Here is a 6,306-nt window from a genome sequence, read left to right on the forward strand (position 1 = left end):
GTTATAATTAGTTGAATAAAAAGTGGGATTTGAAGTCAGTTGTCTGACAACAAAGAAATGAACTAATAAAAGAGTCAAAACTTATTGCTAGGATATTCAGAACTATATGGTTTTCTTTTTGCGTTATTAATGCAGTTCAGTAATACCAGCACACTTACAGCTCCAAGAAGTAACTCTGCTCGATTTTGAAAGAAAGTCTTTAATTTGTTAGCATTGATTGATAGAATAATTTGTTCAGTAGATATTACCCAGAAAATGCAGCACAATAAGACATACATAAATCGTTATTGTGCTAACGATAATGCATTTAATTATATCTGGTGTTCTTTGATTAAAAAAAAAAAAGAGTACATAATGAATGTGATGAAGAAATAAGTACACTGTTAAAAGTTCAGGAAACTTTTACTGCAAATATTACTGTAAAATGGATTGTTTACAGAACAGAAAAAAACAGCAAATTGTACCGAAAAAAATAAACGATTGTAGCAAACCATGTGACTAACAGTGCGAAGCAGATAACACCGTATTTCCACTCACTCCCCAACTCGTATGTTGGTATATGTATCCCAACTCGTGGGTAGGCAGCAAAGTCGCCTGCCAATCCGAAGGTCCCGAGATCAAACCTGCTGCTCGCATTTTTCGTTTTATAACTCTCGTGTATTCTGTTGTAAAATTTTACAGTAAAATTACATTAAATACAGAATTTTGAGGTAAAAGTTACTGGCAACATGGAGGCCAGTAATTTCTACAGTAAAATGTCAGGACTTTTTAAAACAGTGTACTGAATACAGCAGTATTTCACACATTCGAACGTTTTCAAATTTAAAACATTTTAAAGACCAAAATTATTTAGTGTTCAAGAAATGTACTGATGGTCTTGGGGGGGGGGGGGGATAAGCGCCATCATTCAGGGTCCGAATGAATGCAAGATCTTCTCGGGTTGGTTTGCCCTGAATGACGTACGTGTTTATTGATTAAAAAAAATCCATTGATTACATGATCATGGTTACATAAAAGGTTACTTTGTTATGACACAGAATTGGAAAATATAATATGAACTTGTACCGTTGACAAAAGAAAAGCGTACGTACTAGGAAAGCAAAATAACAATAATAGTAGTAAAGGAAATAATAAAAGATAAATAAAGGAACATCGGTGTGAGAGGGATAGGTCACTACTGGGATTGGGGGAGGGGGGGGGGGGGAGTGATAGAAATTAACAAATAATTCAGGTCAGTAGAAATGGTTGCCTCTAGTGACCGTGAAGTGATGTTGTTTACTGCCAAAAAATGAAAATCAAGAAGAGCCGTCTTCGGTTAAACGAGGTTTCGATTAAAAGAACTTCGGATAATCAAAGTTCTACTGTGCTACCAATGTTTACTTTTTCAAAACCTGCTGAAAGAAGAATTAAAGTGAGATGCATTTGGAGAAGAAAATACGCTGTAAAAACTGTTTTTCACTGATAAAGAAAATTATTTAAAAAAAAAAGTAAAAATGAATACAAATTTTTAAATTGGTACTAGAGTCGATCAAGAGCATCTTGAAACATATTTTTGACACAAAAATTAATTGCCCTCGTCCACATTTTGTCAGGATATAAAGTCTTAAAGTATGTCGAAATTTTAAGAAATTTTCCAAATTTAAAGACACTTGACGAGAAATTGATCACTCAATTTCCCTGTCTGCATCCATCTACAAATCGTAAGAAAGATGTCTTCTATTACTCACTATATTTGGCGACTTTTCTTAAAGTTTCGACATAATTTAAGACCTCTTCGATATTGGAGACACGAGGACAAATAATTAATTTCTGCGTCCAGAAATATGTTTTACAAAGCTCTTCTGATTGTCACTTATTTAAGTTTTCATTATTATATTATAGTGAGGTTTCCTAGCAATCAAAGAAATTTTCAGGTAACTGAAAATGCCGCCAATGAAAGAAAAAACTCGGTGCATTCTTTTCTTGTGGGTGTTTGTCCATGACAAAAGGTTTGCACACTAGTTCCTAATATTGAAATTAAAAAAAAAAAAAAAAAAAAGATGCGTTTTCATTGGTAACAACAGATTGATACCTGGCGGTGAGGGGGGTTTTGGGGTCAACATTTGTTCTTTACACTTATCATCAATCCTAATACAGCAGCTTATATTCATGTGAGAACTATTATGACCAAACCACATTCTGGCTGCGATAGTACTAGGCGCAAAGTTGAATAGCGTTAAGAACTCACAACTACGAAAGGAGCACACGGAGAAGTGTATTATTGTTGTGGTATAAACCTTTTGAGATATGGAGCTTAATCATAATAAAAAAAAGGAATATGCATAAATCTGAAATAGCTTTTTAAATTATTATTTTTTTTATCTGTGCAAGACCCTATAAATTTAATACTGAGATGTGTATTTTTGCATTATTACTAGAACAGATGCCGCCCGCCCTGTCTAGTGGTCAGAGGAGTCTGACTGCGATAGGAAGGTTCCGGGTTTAAATCCGGCTAGGGCATGGATGTGATTTTCCTCTCCTGTCCCTGTCCTTTCTTAGTATGAATGTGTTGTTATGCTGTGAATGGTTGCCTACCTTATAAATGGGTCTTTGTGGCATGTATGTAATGTGCAAGTCGGACTTTACACCAAATTACGGTACAGTTGGAAAAGGGAAGCAGCGCACCCCAAATTGTCAGCTTAGCTGGAACAAGACAACAACAGGACACGTCAACAAGTAGCACAGATAGAACTTCCTCACGACGAACTTCCTCCCGGAAGAGCGGGAGGTTGTCTATAACAGTCCTTAACATTTAATACTGGGGGATCCAATCCCTGCTCACTTCGCTCACAAATCCCCGTTTGCAAGCTGCGGCAGCTCAACGCCTCCAGCAACTGGTTACAATTGACTTTAATGGCATTTTTATCAACTCTCCGTTTCGGTATTGTTTAGATGTTTAGAAGGATGAGACAGGGTGGACAGGTTTCCCCTGGACGTCTTGTATCCAACGGTATCAGATATCATTCTGACCTGGAAGATTTTGGCAATCAGGAGGAAATTGGGTTTCAGACACACAGACAAACGGGCTCTGATTTTAGTAGCATAGATGCAAAAGGGTACATATTCAAACCAAGGGTTTCGGGAGGTTAATTCTCATGCTAGCGCAGCAGAAATTTTTTCCCGGGAAGGAGGAAAAGCTTGGTCTTAACATACCTTACAAGTAATGTGTATTACCAGCGTGTTTTCTAATCAAGGCAGTAGCGCACACAAGGGAGGGGTCCAGGGGGTCCGGACCCCTCCCATAAGTCTTGTTTTCCCCCCCTATTGATTACGATTCTATGTATTTTGTTCATAGAATAATTTCAAACAAAGGTAACAATAGTTTCAGTTCTTATAAGTGAAAAAATAAAATCCTCATGTTAAACGCAGAATAGTGATCATAAATGAATGCACTGCAATAACCATGTTTTTAGTTTTACAATTGCAGATTAAAATAAGATTCTATGAACTTGAATCCATTTTTTAATTACGAGAAAAGTAAAAGGGTAAATTATTTTGCTTTCTAGTTATTTATTTAAGTATATTTCAAATACAAATACAAATACAAAAGTGACGACCAGCAACAGGCTCTGGGCCCAGCTAGACTGGTCCTAGTCAATTTACAATCCCCAGTGAAGATCAATGGCCCTCTTAAAACTGTCTACTCCTTTGCTCATTACCACCTCTTTCGGTAAGCTGTTCCAAGGTTCCACTACCACCCTGCTAAAATAATAATTTTTCCTAATATCCATGTTAGCCTGAGATTTAAATAGCTTAAAACAATGACCCCTTGTCCTGTTTTCAGTGCTAAACTTTAGCCCCGTAACATCTTTCGTTTTAATAAATTTAAACAGCTGAATCATGTCCCCTCGGTCTCTTCTTTGCTCAAGACTGTACATTTTTAGCCTTCTAAGCCTGGAATCATAATCTAAGTGGGAAAGTCCACTTATTAGCCTTGTAGCCCGCCTTTGAACCCTTTCCAATACATTAATGTCTTTCTTAAGATAAGGAGACCAAAACTGAACAGCATACTCCAAATGGGGTCTTACCAAACTTCTATATAAGGGCAGAAGAACTTCTTTAGATTTATTTGAAATAGATCTATTGATAAACCCAAGCATCTTATTGGCTTTGTTGCTAGCAATGCTGCACTGTTGGCTAAACTTTAAATCCTGACTTATTAGGACCCCCAGATCAGTAACTTTGTCTGCCTGACTAATGACTGAACCTTGCAAATAATAACTTGTACATTTATTTCCATGCCCTAAATGTAGCACTTGACATTTCCCAACATTAACAGCCATAAATAATGCGAATTAATTATTCAATAATTATTCAATAATAATTAATTTCATTAAATAATGCGAATTATTTATTCAATAGTTTATTTTTTACTGTTTTTCTTTCTCGGGAATCTATAAAATCAAGTCAATATATTTGACGACGTATTGGGGTATGATATGAGAATGAGACTTTTAACCTTGGACCCTCCCCTTGCAAAATTCCTGTGTGCGCCACTGAATCAAGGGTAGTGTTTGTGGGAGAGGGGGGGGGGGGTACCTCCATACCCCTTAACATCGTGAAATTTACGAGTAATCACGAAATTAAATCAAGAGAGGCATAACCCTAAACCTGCGAATTTAATTAATGTTAGTTTAAGGAACTTAATTTGAAAAAAAAAATGTATACTTACTATTTTAAAACAGTTTGCAACTTGTAGTTTTGCTTTTTAAGCAATCACGGGCTTTATTTCGTTCCCTCTCACATGTCCTCGGATGCTCTCACAATTCAACCATAACTACTGAAAAAAAAAAGAAACATATTTTAAAATCTAATATAGCACTTACTGTTTTCTTCAAAAGCACTACATTCACTGTTGAAAATGTTTAATTATTTCCAATTTTACTATTTCACTATCCGCCCTGGCGGCTAGATTAGCCGCCTTCGGCTGCCGCAGAAAATGAACATTCAAGCTCATGGAGCACCTTACTTTTTTGTGATTTTATTTTTGTTCTTAGCGTTTTTATGAAGGGTTTATGAGGATCGCACCCATTACAGAAGCGCGAAGAAATTAAAGAAATAATCTTTCTTGAAGTTACTTTTTTTTCAATCGGGTGACAGGATAGTTCAAGGGATTCTTCATTGCTGCAGACACTGCTTTATATTTTCCTTTGCCTATTTTTTACTCTTACTTTCCCGTTAATACAGAACACTTTTTTTTTTTTTCACACACAGTGTTATCATGTAAATGACGAGCTATAGTAGCGAGCATGAACCTTGAATCAGCAATGAAGTAGTAAAAACTTTGAAGTAAATAGGTAGAGAGTAGCAGTGGCGTAGCGTACATTTTTCAGAGGAGGGGTCAAATGTTTTCGAAATTAAAGGCCGAAAGCGGAATTTCATGCCCTTGCCATGTGTGTTCTTACAAATAGTTTTGTTGCTTCAGGGAAGGGGGGTATGACCATGACCCCTCTATACCCCCTTTGCTACGCCCCTGGATAGTAGTGAATGGCGTATTAAAATACAACAGATACACATGCAGTAAAGAAGCAGAGTCATTTATCCACTAGAAAAAGGCATATATCAAGATACAAAGGAGTGCTATTGTAATGACAGACTACAGTTGAGGAAAATCAGAAAATTTAATAGCGATTTCATGTTTCGATTTCAATCTATAACTTCCACTGAAATAGCATAAGCAAGGACATAAATTACACTAAAGTAAGACAAATCTAGGTAGTATACAGTGATATTTCTATTGTAGATGAAATTTTTATATTTTAGTGAAGTTTCCTTTCGAGTATGGTAAAGCAGATACATGTATTACGTGTAAAAAACTAAAAACAATATTTTGTGGCTGTGAATATTCAAAGACATGCACCCTAGTGAAACATTGCTGCTGTAGAGTTCTGCAACTAACGAAAGAGAAAACTGGTGCAATGTATGAAGAAGTGACATGCTTTTGTTAAGGAAAAGCTAATCGAGCTACGAGCAAATGATGCAATTGCATGTACCCAATTTATAGAGTTGGTAAACCAAATCTAATACTTATATAAGGTCTGTTATAAAATTATACGACCTCTGTGCCAAAACTAAGTAAAGACATTGGCAAACCAGGTGCGTTAAAAACCTAACCACCCTCAAACCCTCAAAGTAGTGTCTTTGGGACTCCATACACCTATCTTAGAGGTGTTACTGATGAAAGCATTTCGAGAAGGCCTGTTTCGGAATGGAGTTCAGCTCGGCAGTAGTTGCAATCTCGTTCCTATCGATCTCCTCTTGAGTTTG

The 6,306-nt window shown here is 36.4% G+C and overlaps 1 protein-coding gene across 1 annotated transcript in view; it reads right to left on the reverse strand.

Annotated features, from left to right (window-relative positions):
• Window positions 1-4,772, reverse strand: part of LOC129231717 (alpha-tocopherol transfer protein-like) — a 44,050-nt gene extending 39,278 nt beyond the window's left edge. The window contains exon 1 of the mRNA XM_054866080.1: window positions 4,712-4,772. The gene's annotated coding sequence lies outside the window, so the exon portion shown is untranslated. The remainder of the gene's footprint in view (window positions 1-4,711) is intronic.
• Window positions 4,773-6,306: the final 1,534 nt, after the last annotated feature.

This window comes from Uloborus diversus, chromosome 10, assembly GCF_026930045.1.
Source record: "Uloborus diversus isolate 005 chromosome 10, Udiv.v.3.1, whole genome shotgun sequence".
NCBI classification, from domain to species: domain Eukaryota; kingdom Metazoa; phylum Arthropoda; class Arachnida; order Araneae; family Uloboridae; genus Uloborus; species Uloborus diversus.